General features: G+C 50.2%; 1 non-coding gene across 1 annotated transcript; it reads left to right on the top strand.

Moving 5' to 3' along the window:
- Positions 1-11,161: 11,161 nt before the first annotated feature.
- Trnat-ugu (transfer RNA threonine (anticodon UGU)) lies at positions 11,162-11,236 on the top strand. The gene has a single exon. It is a non-coding gene; the product is annotated as a tRNA-Thr (tRNA).
- The last annotated feature ends 10,054 nt before the right edge of the window (positions 11,237-21,290 follow it).

Here is a 21,290-nt window from a genome sequence, read left to right as displayed (position 1 = left end):
ACCGTCCGCATCTTTGAACTACCGTTCGAAGTTCCTGCCAACCTAGTCGTTGATGCGCTGCGGCCATACGGCACAGTTCTGAGCCACACAGAGGAGAAATGGAACACATTCGAAACGTACCCTGTCCTTAACGGGGTACGACAAGTGCGCATAGAACTTAAGAAGCACGTTCCATCGTATGTTTTCGTTGGTGGCTGCCGCGCAATTGTTATATATGATGGACAACCGAGGACCTGCTCGGGCTGCGGCCAGGAGGGCCATGTTAGAACTGAGTGTCTGCAGCGCCACCTCGTTCAGGTGCCCCGCAATGAACTTCCCCAACGATCCACTATAACCTCTCTCCCGCTAACATATGTGAAGGCGACACGACATGATGTGATGGATGATCAAAACCTGCTACCTCCTCAAGCCGCTGCCAGCTCCGTTGGAGAGTCAGCGCCGTCGACGACGCCGCAGCCCAACGGTGCAGAGGTTCCTACAGCCTCCGCCCACCGCAGCGTCGTGGGAACCCAGCCACCGTCACTGTCGGGATCAGACACAGGGGTTCCTAGCGACCGAGACTGTGTCGAGCCCCGCCCTCCAGTGGATGTCGAATCTCGGACCCGAAAGCAAAAATCATCCAAGCGACACAAGAAGAGGCGATTGTCAGCTGACGAACAGGACAGGAATGTGAAGCCGGCGGAAGACATCGACTTCGTTGACTCGCCCACAATTGCAACGGACTCCAGTGGCATCATTCACCAGAAGGTGCCTGAAGACAAGGAACACTCTCCTAAATCTGGTGGCCCAGGAAACGAGGCGCACTGCGTCGACTCCCAAAATGTGGGCTCCTGTGAAAGCGTCCAGCCCCCAATGACATCACAATCGTCTCTTGGTGATTGGGCAGACGATATGGAGGCAGATGATGCACAGCAAACATCGATATCTCCACCAGAGCCCATGGCCGACATTGAGCCCGGAGGGCTCTGCCAGTCAGGGACTCCTACGGCACAGTAATGCACAGCATGCAGATGGATGGCTGTGTGGTGTGTGGTGTGTGAGATCACTGTGGGATTGCACCGGCACACTGCCTCCGCCACTTGATATGTCTCAGTCATACCGTGTGGGAACAGTCAACGTAAATGGTGTCCACTCCACTGTCAAAACCCGCATGTTACACGACATGATCAGAGCGGCAGACTTGGACATTGCCCTTCTCCAGGAGGTCCGTCCCGAGCTGTGTTTAGACCTATATGGCTACACCACGTACAGCCTACCCGTAGGTGATGGCGCAGGAGGAACGGCCATCCTTCTCCGAGATGGCATAGACGCGACGGACGCGACTTACTTGCCGAACGGGCGAGGCATCGCACTCACACTTGGCGCAGTGCGCCTCATTAACGTCTACGCTCCCTCCGGTAATTCGCACCGTGGTGACAGGCATGTCTTCTATTCGGAGGAGTTGGCCCCACTTCTGCAAGGAAATATGGACCATTACATAGTGGGCGGCGATTTTAACAGTGTTTTGCGGCCCGAGGACCAGATACCGCATTACGTCCCATGCCCGGCTCTACAAGCATTGATACGTGACCTCGCGCTCCACGACACATGGCTCTTACATCATGGGACCCAGAGTGGATATACGCACTTTACCAGCCATTCTGCCAGTCATCTGGACCGGATATACGTCTCGCGTGCCCTCCGCACAGCAACCCGTGATGAAGAACTCTGGCCGACGGCCTTCACGGACCATCTCGCGTACATCTGCACTATCACCTTGCCCCGACAACTCACAAGACGCAGCAGGGGCCCGTGGACGCTGAACGTCTCCCTCCTTCGCGAGGAAGAGTGTCGGCGAGCAGTCACTGACACGTGGCGTCGATGTATCAGGCGCCTGCCTATGTATGCTTCCACGTTGCTGCGGTGGCTGGGATGTGTCAAACCTGCCCTCCGAAAGACCTTGATGGCTTACGGGCGTGACAGATCGAACTGGCAAAGGGCAACATCGGAATTTTACTATACAGCGTTATGTGAGCTGGCGACGCAACCGCCGTCTCCCGAACGTCAGATGTCCGTACAACGCATCAAAGCTCGTCTACTTCGCATCAGGACAGAGCAGCTAGACGGTGTCCGCATCCGTGCGCGAGTGCAAGACTGTATCCACAACGAAACAGCGTCGGTGTATCACACTGTGCGCGAGAGGCGCCACCGCAAACGTCAGCTCATTACGGCGGTAAACACGGAGGACGGCGGGCGCGCAGTGACACAAACGGACATCGCCAGACACTATGGGACCTTGTACATGGAAGATCCGCGAAATGTACGTGATTATGACGAGCTGTTGCACGATTTTCCCGCCCCTCGGGACGTGGCACCCGATGATAGTCTGCTGTTGCCCATTACACCCGACGAGCTGACATCGGCCTTGGCACGTGGAGCACCGAACAAGTCGCCTGGACCGGACGGTTTACCCCTGGAATTCTACCGCACTTTTTACCACCTTATGGGTGACAAGTGGCTCAAAATGTTTCAAGACCTGATCCGCCCTGATTTCACTGTCCCCACAGAATTCACAGAAGGCATCTTGATCCCAGTTCCGAAACCGAATGGTGGTTGTAGGTGGCAGGATTTTCGCCTACTCACACTCCTCAACAACGACTACAAGATCTTCGCCCGTATCCTCCGCGCGCGTCTCCAGACCGCTATCGGGAAAGCCATCCACACCGATCAGACATGTTTAGGTGGTGTCAGCAACATTCATACGGCGTTAGGAGCATACCGCAGCGTAATTGCTTTGACGGCGGCCTGCAAAATACGAGGCGCCCTTGTCGCCGTAGATTTTGACCACGCATTCGACCGCGTCGATCACGGCTTCTTACGCGCAGTTTTGCAACACATGGGCCTCTCTCCGGAGTCTGCACAGGTGGTCCTTCGACTGGTCCACGGAGCGCGTTCCCGCATGATGGTCAATGGTTATCAGTCTGGTCACATTGTTGTTGGACGGTCAGTGCGACAAGGGTGCCCTCTGTCGGGCATATTATTTGCTGCAGCGCTTGAACCAGCTTTACATGGTCTACGGCAGCGATTAACTGGTATCTCCTTGCGGGACGTGACCTTTTGTTGTGGTGCATTCGCCGATGACGTGGTGTTCCTGGCCAGATCAGAGGATGAAATGCATGTGGCGCTACAGTGGCTACGCCAGTACGGGGCGGTCGCTGGGAGCGTCATCAACGTGAAGAAGACAAAATACATGGATGTCGGAGGGGGGATTTCCCACACAACGGCGGTGCCCTTTGACGAGGTGCCCGTACTCAAGTGTTTAGGAGTACAATTCTATAGCAATGTCCGCCGCACGGCGGCGGCTACGTACCGCCGGCTCCTACACCAAACACGTGCTCTGCTGCAGGACAACAAACTGCGTCGCTTGGATATGCTCCTCAGAACACGTTATGTCAACACCTCTCTTGTCTCAAAACTGAACTATTTTGCGCATATCCTTCCCTTGACAGCTACGATGGCCGACAGTTTTCAAGCAGCATATGGACATTTCGTAAGCACCGGTCTGATTTTTAAAGTCCGATACGCCACCCTGACACTGCCGCAGCGGGCGGGCGGTATCGGTTTAATTCACGTATATAACCGTGCGCGATCGCTTTATCTAAAACACTATGCATCGCACGTGGACCTCTGCCCACGCCACTCTGACGGGCACCCTGATAGCGGTAGTGGCACCACACTCTCTGCATCCCCCGGTTTCTGTAGGACACATTTCACCGGCACTCACCCACATCAGAGACTTCTTTATTGACTTCAGCTACTTACGGTCAGAACTTCCGACGACACGGAAGCCCAGCACAAAAGACTATTATCGCCTCTATCAGCAGCGGCAACCTGTAAATACGGTCACCGGTGTGGCGAGCGGTACACACGCCTTTTCTACCCACGACGGTGCGTTCATTGTGGTACGTGGTTGTGAATGGGAAGTTCGCTACCCGTCAGAGGTTACATTCCATACATCTGACGGACGACCCCTTGTGTCCGACATGCTCAGTCGCTGACTCGGATGCACACCGTCTGACGTGTGCCGCGACCAGCGAGTGCTGGCTACTGACGCAGCGCATGCTGGCATTACTCTTGCGGCGATTGCCGGAGTCTATCTCCCCTCATGACGTATTGCGCCCCGACGTCGTATACTTTCCATCAATCAGAACGAACGCCGTTAACTGGCTATAAGGCATGGCCGTTTACTACATATTTTGCGATGCTCCCAAACGCACACTCGACTTTTGGTCCCTATTGATGACGACACATGCAGCTTTCAGCCCCCACCCGAAGTACAGAACTCGTTTCGCAAATTATTTAGGTTCATTATTTGCGGATCCTCCTGCTCACTGGGGCGTTCCGGGTATAAGACGCTGAAAATGAAGAAGAATCCTGGAGCATATTGATCCTCTACGGACGGAATAGGGGGGAAACCCTCCCAACAGAAGAGAAGACGACTCGGACGCTCGGCTACGGCAGTTGTAGGATCTTTCTTTGTAATGAAACAAAAATAAATCTATAATAAAAAAATGTTATAAAAATTAAAGAAATAAATAAATAAAAAGAACAACATCGACAAACCCACTCCATCCTCTTCCTGATCCTTCGATCCTCGAACTCGAACACGTTGCTTGGGCGTGGCGGCGGGATGGCGAGGCTTCGGGTATCACCCCTGCCCTACCCGTCGTCCTGCTCCTGCAGTGGTTCATTAGGAAAAAAAAAGAAAAAAAAGAAGAAAAAAAAAGATGGATAGAACGTCTGCAATGTAAGCAGGAGATCCCGGGTTCGAGTCCCGGTCGGGGCACACATTTTCAACATGTCCCCAATGAAGTACATTAACACCTGTTTGCAGCTAGGGTGTCCATTTGATTATCATTTCATTTCTAGCAAAGCTGCATGGTCATCCACGGTAACTGTTCTTTCGGGAACAGATACTACCGTCATATATAGTTAAAATATGACTTCCCGGCCATTGACCTTCTTGTGCGAACGTACACGCTATGCCCGAACTCGTACGGGACTTGGTAGATTAATCTGCCACGAGTAATGAGTATGATGGGCAAACATCTATTAGGCGCACTACGAATGTAGTCGTGTGGACATGTTGGGAATGTGGATCTCACGGGAAGCGTGCAACGGATAAGTCCCTGCAGACGCACTATCCTCTGTGCCCGCGGTGGCTCAGATGGACAGGCGTCGTGCTCCGGCACTCGGCCAGTGCACATCGCGCGGTGACGGGCGGTAGCGCGGGCCAGTGTTTACGTCGCGAGCAGTGCTGCGGTGGCGAGCTGCGCAGCGTGTGCGAACGCTGTTAACGTTTGTTTCTGTACCACTGTTGTAAGTAAGATGTCGACAATTAACAGAGCGAACAGCGTTCAGTGTGTTTTCGATCGTGCTGCCTTGCGACCGACGGCTTTCGAAATCCATGAGTGGATTTTTGAGGATCTGAAATTGCCGGAAGATATAGTCGACACGTTCCAGTTGGACTTTGTGCAGTACTCGTTATTTATCAAATTTATTTCGAGTGACACTTATGAGAAATTCGTTGAGGAGCATGCTGGTGTGAGACCATTTCGTCATAATGATGGCAATATTAGCAATGTCCAAATCGTGCCTTCGGGATACGGAGTGAGAACCGTCAGGGTATTTAATGTGCCACCTGAGTGCCCTAATGACCTGATAGCACGTTCTCTGTCACTGTACGGCGTTGTTTTGTCGGTTACCAATGAAAAATGGTCGAGTGCATATCGCTACCAAGTTAACAGCGGGGTGCGAAGTGTACGTGTGGACTTAAAAAAGCATATACCTTCGTATGTTACCATTGGCGGCTGTCGTGCACAGGTAACTTACATTGGACAACCCCCTACCTGTTCGATCTGCCATTCAACAGAACATCTGCGGATGAACTGTACACGTCGACGTCCATTTCAGCTTCCACGGGAACGTCCTGCAGACGGTAGTGAAAAGCTTGTTCCGCTATTGAGTGAGGTAGTCGCGGGGACGGTACCACCACCTCGGCAGCCGGAACGTGTTAGCGAGGCGGAGATGCCAGTTCAGGTGGAATGCAGTGCCCAAGACATTTGCGGTAGGACGGACGTCGATCCGGCACCGTCATCCTCACCGGGGCAGTTACCGCTGGATAACAACGATGCGCCAGCCACCTCTGAAACTAAGCCGTGTGAGATACAGGAGCGGGTGCAGATCAGTTTGCCTGAACCGCCCCTATCGGTAGAGACTGCAGCAGACACGAAGAAAGGCCGCCGAAGGAGAAGCAAAGGGAATAGTAGCAAAGAGGAAAAGTCGGATGATTTGAGACCCGTACACATGTCAGAAAGTGGCAGCGAGACTGAACCTCAATCTTCTTGCTCCGTGCGCTGCGAGGACACCGCGAGGCAAGAACGCATTCGTGAACAGACCAAACACCTGAAGGCACTACTGAGCGCTGAGAGGGAACAGAGCACCGTAACGGCTAAGAGGAAGAGCGAGCAGAGCAGCGAGCAGCTGCAGCAGCGCTCCCGCAGGAACTCGCTGACGTCAGTCGCAGCCCCGCGTGTTGGTCAGGCGGATGCGACCACGTTGACAGACTCAGCCGGCGGTGGCGGGCAGGGCGGCGCGCGCACCGCGAAGCACCCCGACAGCAATGAGCCGTGGTGGCAGCAGGACGAGGAGATGCAGCAGTAACTGCTCTCGCGCATGACCATCGCGCTGCGACATTTCCACTCTCTGAGTACTCCAGACGTTCCCAACGAGTTTGATTCAAAGACGTCGAGAAGGACGATCCAACACAGAGCTCATTGTCCTCTGAACCATCATGTGCGATAGCCAAACCTACAACGTTACCACACTTAACGTCAATAGAATTCACAGTGCGGTGAAACTCCGTTCGCTAACTGATTTCTTGTATGGTACCAGCGTTGACATTGCCCTCCTACAGGAGGTAATCACAGTCTTAGAAGTGCCCGGTTACGTTCTCATTGATAACATCAATCTCCAGGATGCTGTAGGCACTGCCATACTTCTGCGCGACGGTATACCATTTACGGATGTGCAGCGGCTGCCTAGTGGTCGTGGCATTTCTCTTCGAGTGAATGGTGTGCAGATTGTTAACGTGTACGCTCCCTCAGGTAGCACTCATAAGAGAGATCGCTCAACATTTTATAAAAACGAGGTTCCCATTCTTCTTAGCGCTTATCGTGCACATCTCATCCTCGGTGGTGACTTCAATTGTGTGCTTAACGACAGAGACCAAACTCCTCACACGAACAGATGTATCGAACTTGAACATTTAATTCATGGCATGCGTCTTCACGATACATGGCAACAACTGCACGGTGAACGGGTAGCGTACACCTTCGTAACTAGTCATTCTGCCAGTCGGTTGGATAGGATCTATGTGTCCGAGGCCCTCCAGCGACACGCTGTGAACTGTGACATAGCTCCTGTCAACATCTCCGACCATTGTGCGTATCAGTGTTACCTTAACCTACGCCGCCAGCAAATATACCGCGGGAAAGGCTACTGGAAATTGAATGTCAGCCTTCTGCAGGATGCCCAACTTGAAGAGGAGGTGAACATGACGTGGCAACAGCTCCAGCGGCAACTACGTCGTTACGATAGCGCTCTCCAGTGGTGGACTCAGTGCGCTAAGCCTAAATTACGCCTCACCCTCATGAGTTACGCCCGACAAAAAAGCTTTTGGCAGAAACAGACTATTGAGTTTTATTATCGCTGTTTGAGAGAACTGTACAGTCGCGCTAACAATCCTTCTGGCGATATCGACATAAAGATCAAACGATATAAAGCGAAAATCACGGCGATACAACGCCAACGAATGCAAGGCATCATCGTGCGAGCCCACCCCAAGGACGTTGCCGCCGAAGAACGGGCCTCTCTGTACCACATCCTGAGAACGACGAAACGGTGTAAAGCCATGTTGATTGAAGCCGTTGTTGATGACGCTGAGAATGCCATCACGAAGCAACGTGACATCATCTCGCACGTCTACGACTATTATAGTCAACTTTACAAGAAGCAAGCCGTTGATGAACACTCGTGCGACGATTTTCTTAGGACCTTGAGCTGTCGCTTGTCGCAACAGGATACTGCAAATCTGGAATCTCTTTTCACAGAGGACGAAATCCGACTGGCGGTCCACAGTGCAAAGAAAGGGAAGTCACCAGGACCCGACGGTCTCAGCGCTGAGTTTTACCAGCGTTACTGGAACCTCCTCGGTCCGACGCTCCTCGAGATCGCGAATGAACTCTGGCACCTGGAAGTTATACCCAAGGCATTTACGGAAGGTATCATCCTGCCCTTACCGAAAAAAGGGAACAGCAGGAAGGTCGAAAACATGCGACCCATCACACTCCTGAATGCCGACTTCAAAATCATCACCAGATCGATTAAGCTAAGGATGCAAACCGTTATGTACAAGGTTTTGGGCAGTTACCAGTACAGTGCAGTGCAAGGCCGAAGTGCAATCTCAGCAGCCTGCGATTTGAGGGACATCATCTGTTCGTATGCTGAAACCAAAGGACAGGGCGCTCTGATCTTTCTAGATTTTGAGAAGGCTTATGACCGTGTACGTCATGACTTCCTCTTTAAAAGCATGAAGAAACTAGGTTTTGGACTTCATCTCATAGAATTAATTCGCAAACTTACTACAAACGCCTCTTCACGGATTCTCATTAATGGCCACTTTACAAAAGAAGTTTCCATTGAGCAATCCGTCCGCCAAGGATGTCCTCTGTCAATGATTTTGTACGCCATTGCAGTGGAGCCGCTACTGAACAACTTGGCGCATAGCGGGATCGGACTTAGCGTCCAGTCTGTCACTATCCCATGCATTGCGTATGCTGACGATGTATGCGTAACTGTGTCATCATCGCAACAACTTCTGTCAGCGGAAACTCTTTTACAAAAATTCACGTTTCTTTCAGGAGCAATACTCAATAGAACTAAAACCACAGCTTTGCAGATCGGTGGCGGTATCGGAGACATATCCCATGTTACCTGGTGCAAGGTCAAGGATTCTCACACAACCCTCGGTGTTACTTTTGAGGCCAAACCAGACAAATTCCTGACGAAGAACTGGTCACACATGCTTAATAAATTACGTGCTGCTTTGATACTTCACTCCGACCGTGACTTGAACATACTACAGAAAGTTAAGACCATCGAGATCGCCATTACGAGCAAGATGACTTATTTGGCGCAAATTCTTCCCATCTCCGACCATCTAGCCAAGAATATACAACAAGCGTTATGTTGGTTTCTTTTTAGGGGGCACATTTTCAAAGTTCAATTCGATACCTTAACCTTACCTTCGTTTAAAGGTGGCCTTAACGTCATTAAAGTACACAAAAAATGTGTCACCCTGCTCCTAAATCGCATCAGGAAGGAGTTCCGTACCCGGAGGACCAGTATCATGACAAACCTCATTCAGCGGTGGAAGCCTCATAGCCTTGACCCACCCGTTAATATCGCCGGCATTTCACTTGCTTACCGATATGTGCGACTGTACTACATGGAAATGAGCTACATTCGACACAACATCGTCGATAACGGAAGCCTGACGAACAGGAAGCTTTATGGCCTTCTCACGACAACAAACCACAGGAATCGTCTCGAAGAAAAACATCCACATACACATTGGAGTATAGTATGGCGGAATGTGCACAGCGACGTGTTACCGTCACGCGTCATAGCCGACTGGTACCTAACAGTCAACGATAAAGTAGCAACGAATGAAAAGCTACATAAAATTGGCCTTCATCCAACGCCCAACTGTGACGCATGCGGAAGGGTCGATACGCTTCTTCATAGGTTCACGTGCGGACATGCAGAAGAAATTACTACATTTCTTCGTCAACGATTGTCGGTGATAGACCGTACGACGCCCTGTGGTGTAGATCTTTTAGAGCTCATTCAGCCACAAAAACTGAGATATCCACGAGAAAAAAAAACAACGCTGCAACGTGGATCATGGGCCACACAGCATCGTTTATTATGCAGAATAGGCATGCTACTTTCCTCGACTATTATTCTTACATAGAAATTGAACACTTTAAAATGAGACAACACTGTGACTACAGGAGGATATTTGGAAATATGCTGAACATCATAATTAACGGTTAAATGCTTCAAATACAATCTTTCGGATCGCAGAGGTTGCCAGTGACCTGTATGTATGACTCCCATTTGCTTCCTGGGACTTTAGCACTTGCCGCAATTTTACGATACTATTCAGATGCTCACCAATGCAGAAGGCATTTTTTCTTTCCCATTTTCGCTTTCACATTTCCCTTCTCTCGCGGAGCGAGCGGAGCAACCTTCCTTCAATTATGAAGTGATAGTCTTTTGTGCACCATAACAATTTCTGTTTACTACTTGGCAAAAAAAAAAAAAAAAGCAAAATCAAAAATCCTCAAGAAGACATTTCATTTCTTATATTGCGCTACAGCAGCCTAGCAATGATATACACTTTGTTCATTCTTTCTTATTACAAATTGGCGCAAATGTTAAAATAAATAATAATACAAAATAAAAAAAATAGCAAAAAAAAAAAGTGGAAAAAAAAAAGTTGGTGGAGCACTTGCCCGAGAAAGGCAAAGTTCCCGAGTTCGAGTCTCGGTCCGGCACACAGTTTTAATCTGCCAGGAAGTTTCGTATCAGCGCACAATAAAAAAAAAAAAAAAAAAAAAAAAAAAAAAAAAGATGGATAGAGCGTCTGCCATGTAAGCAGGAGATCCCGGGTTCGAGTCCCGGTCGAGGCACACATTTTCAACATGTCCCCAATGAAGTACATCAACGCCTGTTTGCAGCTAGGGTGTCCATTTAATTATCATTTCATTTCTAGCAAAGCTGCATGGTCATCCACGGTAACTGTTCTTTCGGGAACAGATACTACCGTCATATATAGTTAAAATATGGCTTCCCGGCCATTGACCTTCTTGTGCGAACGCACACGCTATGCCCGAACTCGTACGGGACTTGGTAGATTAATCTGCCACGAGTAATGAGTATGATGGGCAAACATCTATTAGGCGCACTACGAATGTAGTCGTGTGGACATGTTGGGAATGTGGATCTCACGGGAAGCGTGCAAGGGATAAGTCCCTGCAGACGCACTATCCTCTGTGCTCGCGGTGGCTCAGATGGATAGAGCGTCTGCCATGTAAGCAGGAGATCCCGGGTTCGAGTCCCGGTCGGGGCACACATTTTTAACATGTCCCCAATGAAGTACATCAACGCCTGTTTGCAGCTAGGGTGTCCATTTAACTATCATTTCATTTCTAGCAAAGCTGCATGGTCATCCACGGTAACTGTTCTTTCGGGAACAGATACTACCGTCATATATAGTTAAAATATGGCTTCCCGGCCATTGACCTTCTTGTGCGAACGCACACGCTATGCCCGAACTCGTACGGGACTTGGTAGATTAATCTGCCACGAGTAATGAGTATGATGGGCAAACATCTATTAGGCGCACTACGAATGTAGTCGTGTGGACATGTTGGGAATGTGGATCTCACGGGAAGCGTGCAAGGGATAAGTCCCTGCAGACGCACTATCCTCTGTGCCCGTGGTGGCTCAGATGGACAGTCGGCTTTCAGCCGTGTTACCGTGCGGACGGGCTCGGCGCGCCGGGCAGTGCTCCGCAGGTGTTGTTGTTTACCCGCTAGCGCGCGGTCGCGTCGTTGTCTTGCCGTATAGTACCTGTACCGACCCGACATGGCGTTCTCATATCGAAAAGCTACTATCAAACTAACGTTCAACGCATCGTACACGAGACCGAAGGCCCATGAAATTGAACGGTTTCTACGAGACATCATGCACATCGAACCACAAGAACTGATAGGAATTCATCTGTCTATTGTAACCAGCACAGTGTACCTCAAACTGATTGACGAAGCGGCCTGCGACAGGTTACTCCAACGATCTGCAAACGGCTTTCGCTTCTGTCACGCAGACGGTAACGTGAGCGTGGTAGGAGTTGACCATGCAGGTCTGGGGGTGCGTACCGTGCGCATCTTTGAACTACCGTTCGAAGTTCCTGCCAACCTAGTCGTTGATGCGCTGCGGCCATACGGCACAGTTCTGAGCCACACAGAGGAGAAATGGCACACATTCGAAACGTACCCTGTCCTTAACGGGGTACGACAAGTGCGCATAGAACTTAAGAAGCACGTTCCATCGTATGTTTCCGTTGGTGGCTGCCGCGCAATTGTTATATATGATGGACAACCGAGGACCTGCTCGGGCTGCGGCCAGGAGGGCCATGTTAGAACTGAGTGTCTGCAGCGCCGCCTCGTTCAGGTGCCCCGCAATGAACTTCCCCAACGATCCACTATGACCTCTCTCCCGCTCACATATGTGGAGGCGGCACGACATGATGTGATGGATGATCAAAACCTGCTACCTCCTCAAGCCGCTGCCAGCTCCGTTGGAGAGTCAGCGCCGTCGACGACGCCGCAGCCCAACGGTGCAGAGGTTCCTACAGCCTCCGCCCATCGCAGCGTCGTGGGCACCCAGCCACCGTCACTGTCGGGATCAGTCACAGGGGTTCCTAGCGACCGAGACTGTGTCGAGCCCCGCCCTCCAGTGGATGTCGAATCTCGGACCCGAAAGCAAAAATCACCCAAGCGACACAAGAAGAGGCGATTGTCAGCTGACGAACAGGACAGGAATGTGAAGCCGGCGGAAGACATCGACTTCGTTGACTCGCCCACAATTGCAACGGACTCCAGTGGCATCATTCACCAGAAGGTGCCTGAAGACAAGGAACACTCTCCTAAATCTGGTGGCCCAGAAAACGAGGCGCACTGCGTCGACTCCCAAAATGTGGGCTCCTGTGAAAGCGTCCAGCCCCCAATGACATCACAATCGTCTCTTGGTGATTGGGCAGACGATATGGAGGCAGATGATGCACAGCAAACATCGATATCTCCACCAGAGCCCGTGGCTGACATTGAGCCCGGAGGGCTCTGCCAGTCAGGGACTCCTACGGCACAGTAATGCACAGCATGCAGATGGATGGCTGTGTGGTGTGTGGTGTGTGAGATCACTGTGGGATTGCACCGGCACACTGCCTCCGCCACTTGATATGTCTCAGTCATACCGTGTGGGGACAGTCAACGTAAATGGTGTCCACTCCACTGTCAAGACCCGCATGTTACACGACATGATCAGAGCGGCAGACTTGGACATTGCCCTTCTCCAGGAGGTCCGTCCCGAGCTGTGTTTAGACCTATATGGCTACACCACGTACAGCCTACCCGTAGGTGATGGCGCAGGAGGAACGGCCATCCTTCTCCGAGATGGCATAGACGCGACGGACGCGACGTACTTGCCGAACGGGCGAGGCATCGCACTCACACTTGGCGCAGTGCGCCTCATTAACGTCTACGCTCCCTCCGGTAATTCGCACCGTGGTGACAGGCATGTCTTCTATTCGGAGGAGTTGGCCCCACTTTTGCAAGGAAATATGGACCATTACATAGTGGGCGGCGATTTTAACAGTGTTCTGCGGCCCGAGGACCAGATACCGCATTACGTCCCATGCCCGGCTCTACAAGCATTCATACGTGACCTCGCGCTCCACGACACATGGCTCTTACATCATGGGACCCAGAGTGGATATACGCACTTTACCAGCCATTCTGCCAGTCGTCTGGACCGGATATACGTCTCGCGTGCCCTCCGAACAGCAACCCGTGATGCAGAACTCTGGCCGACGGCCTTCACGGACCATCTCGCGTACATCTGCACTGTCACCTTGCCCCGACAACTCACAAGACGCAGCAGGGGCCCTTGGACGCTGAACGTGTCCCTCCTTCGCGAGGAAGCGTGTCGGCGAGCAGTCACTGACACGTGGCGTCGATGTATCAGGCGCCTGCCTATGTACGCTTCCACGTTGCTGTGGTGGCTGGGATGTGTCAAACCTGCCCTCCGAAAGACCTTGATGGCCTACGGGCGTGACAGATCGAACTGGCAAAGGGCAACATCGGAATTTTACTATACAGCGTTACGTGAGCTGGCGACGCAACCGCCGTCTCCCGAACGTCAGATGTCCGTACAACGCATCAAAGCTCGTCTACTTCGCATCAGAACAGAGCAGCTAGACGGTGTCCGCATCCGTGCGCGAGTGCAAGACTGTATCCCCAACGAAACAGCGTCAGTGTATCACATTGTGCGCGAGAGGCGCCACCGCAAACGTCGGCTCATTACGGCGGTAAACACGGAGGACGGCGGGCGCGCAGTGACACAAACGGACATTGCGCACACGTTCGCCAGGCACTATGGGACCTTGTACATGGAAGATCCGCGAAATGTACGTGATTATGACGAGCTGTTGCACGATTTTCCCGCCCCTCGGGACGTGGCACCCGATGATAGTCTTCTGTTGCCCATTACACCCGACGAGCTGACATCGGCCTTGGCACGTGGAGCACCGAACAAGTCACCTGGACCGGACGGTTTACCACTGGAATTCTACCGCACTTTTTACCACCTTATGGGTGACAAGTGGCTCCAAATGTTTCAAGACCTGATCCGCCCTGATTTCACTGTCCCCACAGAATTCACAGAAGGCATCTTGATCCCAGTTCCGAAACCGAATGGTGGTTGCAGGTGGCAGGATTTTCGCCCACTCACACTCCTCAACAACGACTACAAGATCCTCGCCCGTATCCTCCGCGCGCGTCTCCACACCGCTATCGGGAAAGCCATCCACACCGATCAGACATGTTTAGGTGGTGTCAGCAACATTCATACGGCGTTAGGAGCATACCGCGACGTAATTGCTTTGACGGCGGCCTGCAAAATACGAGGCGCCCTTGTCGCCGTAGATTTTGACCACGCATTCGACCGCGTCGATCACGGCTTCTTACGCGCAGTTTTGCAACACATGGGCCTCTCTCCGGAGTCTGCACAGGTGGTCCTTCGACTGGTCCACGGAGCGCGCTCCCGCATGATGGTCAACGGTTATCAGTCTGGTCACATTGTTGTTGGAAGGTCAGTGCGACAAGGGTGCCCCCTGTCGGGCATATTATTTGCTGCAGCGCTTGAACCAGCTTTACATGGTCTACGGCAGCGATTAACTGGTATCTCCTTGCGGGACGTGGCCTTTTGTTGTGGTGCATTCGCCGATGACGTGGTGTTCCTGGCCAGATCAGAGGATGAAATGCATATGGCGCTACAGTGGCTACGCCAGTACGGGGCGGTCGCTGGGAGCGTCATCAACGTGAAGAAGACAAAATACATGGATGTCGGAGGGGGGATTTCCCACACAACGGCGGTGCCCTTTGACAAGGTGCCCGTACTCAAGTGTTTAGGAGTGCAATTCTATAGCAATGTCCGCCGCACGGCGGCGGCTACGTACCGCCGGCTCCTACACCAGACTCGTGCTCTGCTGCAGGACAACAAACTGCGTCGCTTGGATATGCTCCTCAGAACACGTTATGTCAACACCTATCTTGTCTCAAAACTGAACTATTTTGCGCATATCCTTCCCTTGACAGCTACGATGGCCGACAGATTTCAAGCAGCATATGGACATTTCGTAAGCACCGGTCTGGTTTTTAAAGTCCGATACGCCACCCTGACACTGCCGCAGCGGGCGGGCGGTATCGGTTTAATTCACGTATATAACCGTGCGCGATCGCTTTATCTCAACACTATGCGTCGCATGTGGACCTCTGCCCACGCCACTCTGACGGGCACCCTGATAGCGGAAGTGGCACCACACTCTCTGCATCCCCCGGTTTCTGTAGGACACATTTCACCGGCACTCACCCACATCAGAGACTTCTTTATTGACTTCAGCTACTTACGGTCAGAACTTCCGACGACACGGAAGCCCAGCACAAAAGACTATTATCGCCTCTATCAGCAGCGTCAACCTGTAAATACGGTCACCCACAGACATCCTGAAGTTGCCTGGAACACGGTGTGGCGAGCGGTACACACGCCTTTTCTACGTACGACGGTGCGTTCATTGTGGTACGTGGTTGTGAATGGGAAGTTCGCTACTCGTCAGAGGTTACATTCCATACATCTGACGGACGACCCCTTGTGTCCGACATGCTCAGTCGCTGACTCGGATGCACACCGTCTGACGTGTGCCGCGACCAGCGAGTGCTGGCTACTGACGCAGCGCATGCTGGCATTGCTCTTGCGGCGATTGCCGGAGTCTATCTGCCCTGATGACGTATTGCGCCCCGACGTCGTATACTTTCCATCAACCAGAACGAACGCCGTTAACTGGCTAAAAGGCATGGCCGTTTACTACATATTTTGCGATGCTCCCAAAGGCACACTCGACTTTTGGTCCCTATTGATGACGACACATGCAGCTTTCAGCCGCCACCCGAAGTACAGAACTCGTTTCGCAAATTATTTAGGTTCATTATTTGCGGATCCTCCTGCTCACTGGGGCGTTCCGGGTATGAGACGCTGAAAATGAAGAAGAATCCTGGAGCATATTGATCCTCTACGGACGGAATAGGGGGGAACCCCTCCCAACAGACGAGAAGACGACTCGGACGCTCGGCTACGGCAGTTGTAGGATCTTTCTTTGTAATGAAACAAAAATAAATCTATAAAAAAAATGTTATAAAAATTAAAGAAATAAATAAATAAAAAGAACAACATCGACAAACCCACTCCATCCCCTTCCTGATCCTTCGATCCTCGAACTCGAACACGTTGCTTGGGCGTGGCGGCGGGATGGCCAGGCTTCGGGTGTCGACCCCTGCCCTACCCGTCGTCATGCTCCTGCAGCGGTTCATTAGGAAAAAAAAAAAAAAAAAAAAAAAAAAAAAAAAAAAAAAAAAAAAAAAAAAAAAAAAAAAAAAAGAAATGGATAGAGCGTCTGCCATGTAAGCAGGAGATCCCGGGTTCGAGTCTCGGTCGGGGCACACATTTTCAACATGTCCCCAATGAAGTACATCAACGCCTGTTTGCAGCTAGGGTGTCCATTTAATTATCATTTCGTCGCAGTTAAATATTATTAATCAGGGTTCAGCTAGTCTGTTGCCTGAATCCGTGTGCCTTCTTCCTCCATGCTGGCTCAGTCTTCGCCTCCTTATGGGCTGCAGATAATGCTACTGAAAGACAACTTGTCGTTCTCATTCACACCACGACATTAATAAGAAGAGAGATTCAATTCACCTTCTTATACCATCTTCAAAATTACAAATCAATACGTAATAAATGAGGATAGCTACCGATAACCGATACTGCCTCTCTGTACTACGTACGTAACAGATCTGATATTCAACTTGATAATTAACAATTACAATGAGGTTATTGTCTTTGACATTTCGCTTTCTTATCTTTCGTGGAGCTCTTTCTTCCGTACCGCACGCTCCATGGAGCTCCCGTCTCCACCTCAGCAGGTAGGGTCGTCTGACTGCTACCCAAACCCGTACAATCTCTGGATCGTTAGCTCTGGTATCAGCACCTACGATTTAAAACATCTCCCAACAGTAGGGTGCTCACTACTTATCGACTACTCTCAGTCACGAATATCTCTGCACTGAAATATGTATTTAAGGACACGATACCTCTCATTGAAGGAATGGGATGTATCATTACAAAACTACGTGCCAGAATATATATTCCGAGCACGAAAACGCCAATTGTACTCAAATTGGTTAATAATATAATGGAAGTAACGCAGAATATCAATTTAGACTTACGCATTTATATATAAATGCTATTAGTTCAATTTAGTTCTGACTTATTGGCATTAAAATAGCCTAAAGTAGCGGTTACATTTACAAGACTTTTATTATTGAGCAAACTAATGAGCTCAACCAATAATGAAGGACTGCAGCGGGATAGCTGAGAAAATTTCCATTTTATTTGATATATCATACATATGTGTAGAGTAAGATTAATAGTCTTTAAGTTTTGGATTTGTGATTTGTATTGGTTAACCAGTGTACCAGTGTGGATTTCTGAATTTGAACACGTTGGATAAGCAGCTGAGCAGCAAGTCGTACACTCCTAGCTCACTCGTTTGTTACATAGTTTAATTCTTAATTTCTTTGCGTGTTTTTGGTACTTGCATTGTTTTATTCATAAATTTCGGGCGTATTATAGTATTTGAGAGTTGTAGCATCGCGTTTTAGTACCTGAATAGTGTAAATTCGCGTAGTCGTTTGTCTACTGTTTTTGTTTTGAACGGCCAGTGTCGGTTGGTCACAGTCAGTGTGCTCCCTGCCGCCGTTGGATAAGCAGCTGAGCAGCAAGTCGTATACTCCTAGCTCACTCGTTTGTTACATAGTTTAATTCTTAATTTCTTTGCGTGTTTTTGGTACTTGCATTGTTTTATTCATAAATTTCGGGCGTATTATAGTATTTGAGAGTTGCAGCATCACGTTTTAGTACCTGAATAGTGTAAATTCGCGTAGTCGTTTGTCTACTGTTTTTGTTTTGAACGGCCAGTGTCGGTTGGTCACAGTCAGTGTGCTCCCTGCCGCCGTTGGATAAGCAGCTGAGCAGCAAGTCGTATACTCCTAGCTCACTCATTTGTTACATAGTTTAATTCTTAATTTCTTTGCGTGTTTTTGGTACTTGCATTGTTTAATTCATAAATTTCGGGCGTATTATAGTATTTGAGAGTGTAGCATCGCGTTTTAGTACCTGAATAGTGTAATTTCGCTTAGTCTCCTTCCGCTGCCGAGCAGTGTCAGCAGTGCGCAAGTAGCAGCATTACTGCATTTACTAGGCAATCTTGTATTTTAATAACCGTTTAAATTTTGTCGATTTGTTTGCGCTCTCTGTAGATTAGTTCAGACGTCCTTTGCAAAACAGTTTTTAGCATGGATAGGGACTGCAACTGCTGTGTTCGGATGCAGGCTGAGTTGGCATCCCTTCGCTCCCAGCTTCAGGCAGTGTTGGCTTCGGTCACACAGCTTGAGGCTGTTGCCAATGGGCATCACTGTGGGGGGTCCGGATGGGGGTTTGTCGGGGACGGCCAGCTCGTCCCACGCATCCCCTGATCGGACTACGACTGTGGTTGCCCGGGATACTGCCCGCATTGAGGCTGATCCCTCACCAGTGGTAGAGTGGGAGGTCGTTTCAAGGTGTGGCAGGGGGCGAAAGACATTCCGGAGGGCTGAACGGAAAGCCTCTCCAGTTTGTCTGACGAACCGGTTTCAGGCTCTGCCTCAGGCTGATACTGATCTTCGGCCTGACATGGCTGCTTGTCCTGTTCCAGAGGTTGCCCCTCAGTCTGCAAGATCCGGGCAGTTGCAGAGGGTGGGCTTACTGGTAGTTGGGAGCTCCAACGTCAGGCGCGTAATGGGGCCCCTTAGGGAAATGGCAGCAAGAGAGGGGAAGAAAACCAATGTGCACTCCGTGTGCATACCGGGGGGAGTCATTCCAGATGTGGAAAGGGTCCTTCCGGATGCCATGAAGGGTACAGGGTGCACCCATCTGCAGGTGGTCGCTCATGTCGGCACCAATGATGTGTGTCGCTATGGATCGGAGGAAATCCTCTCTGGCTTCCGGCGGCTATCTGATTTGGTGAAGACTGCCAGTCTCGCTAGCGGGATGAAAGCAGAGCTCACCATCTGCAGCATCGTCGACAGGACTGACTGCGGACCTTTGGTACAGAGCCGAGTGGAGGGTCTGAATCAGAGGCTGAGACGGTTCTGCGACCGTGTGGGCTGCAGATTCCTCGACTTGCGCCATAGGGTGGTGGGGTTTCGGGTTCCGCTGGATAGGTCAGGAGTCCACTACACGCAACATGGGGCTACACGGGTAGCAGGGGTTGTGTGGCGTGGGCTGGGCGGTTTTTTAGGTTAGATGGCCTTGGGCAAGTACAGAAAGGGCAACAGCCTCAACGGGTGCGGGGCAAAGTCAGGACATGCGGGGACCAAGCAGCAATCGGTATTGTAATTGTCAACTGTCGAAGCTGCGTTGGTAAAGTACCGGAACTTCAAGCGCTGATAGAAAGCACCGAAGCTGAAATCGTTATAGGTACAGAAAGCTGGCTTAAGCCAGAGATAAATTCTGCCGAAATTTTTACAAAGGTACAGACGGTGTTTAGAAAGGATAGATTGCATGCAACCGGTGGTGGAGTGTTCGTCGCTGTTAGTAGTAGTTTATCCTGTAGTGAAGTAGACGTGGATAGTTCCTGTGAATTATTATGGGTGGAGGTTACACTAAACAACCGAACTAGGTTAATAATTGGCTCCTTTTACCGACCTCCCGACTCAGCAGCATTAGTGGCAGAACAACTGAGAGAAAATTTGGAATACATTTCACATAAATTTTCTCAGCATGTTATAGTCTTAGGTGGAGATTTCAATTTACCAGATATAGACTGGGACACTCAGATGTTTAGGACGGGTGGTAGGGACAGAGCATCGAGTGACATTATACTGAGTGCACTATCCGAAAATTACCTCGAGCAATTAAACAGAGAACCGACTCGTGGAGATAACATCTTGGACCTACTGATAACAAACAGACCCGAACTTTTCGACTCTGTATGTACAGAACAGGGAATCAGTGATCATAAGGCCGTTGCAGCATCCCTGAATATGGAAGTTAATAGGAATATAAAAAAAGGGAGGAAGGTTTATCTGTTTAGCAAGAGTAATAGAAGGCAGATTTCAGACTACCTAACAGATCAAAACAAAAATTTCTGTTCCGACACTGACAATGTTGAGTGTTTATGAAAAAAGTTAAAGGCAATCGTAAAATGCGTTTTAGACAGGTACGTGCCGAGTAAAACTGTGAGGGACGGGAAAAATCCACCGTGGTACAACAACAAAGTTAGGAAACTACTGCGAAAGCAAAGAGAGCTCCACTCCAAGTTTAAACTCAGCCAAAACCTCTCAGACAAACAGAAGCTAAACGATGTCAAAGTTAGCGTAAGGAGGGCTATGCGTGAAGCGTTCATTGAATTCGAAAGTGAAATTCTATGTACCGACTTGACAGAAAATCCTAGGAAGTTCTGGTCTTACGTTAAATCAGTAAGTGGCTCGAAACAGCATATCCAGACACTACGGGATGATGATGGCATTGAAACATCGGATGACACGCGTAAAGCTGAAATACTAAACACCTTTTTCCAAAGCTGTTTCACAGAGGAACCGCACTGCAGTTCCTTCTCTACATCCTCGCACAAACGAAAAAATGGCTGACATCGAAATAAGTGTCCAAGGAACAGAAAAGCAACTGGAATCACTCAATAGAGGAAAGTCCACTGGACCTGACGGAATACCAATTCGATTCTACACAGAGTACGC

Source organism: Schistocerca serialis, chromosome 5 (genome assembly GCF_023864345.2).
Source record: "Schistocerca serialis cubense isolate TAMUIC-IGC-003099 chromosome 5, iqSchSeri2.2, whole genome shotgun sequence".
Lineage (NCBI taxonomy): Eukaryota > Metazoa > Arthropoda > Insecta > Orthoptera > Acrididae > Schistocerca > Schistocerca serialis.
Note: the sequence above shows the minus strand (reverse complement) of the source record. Positions and strands in the feature narration are given on the sequence as shown.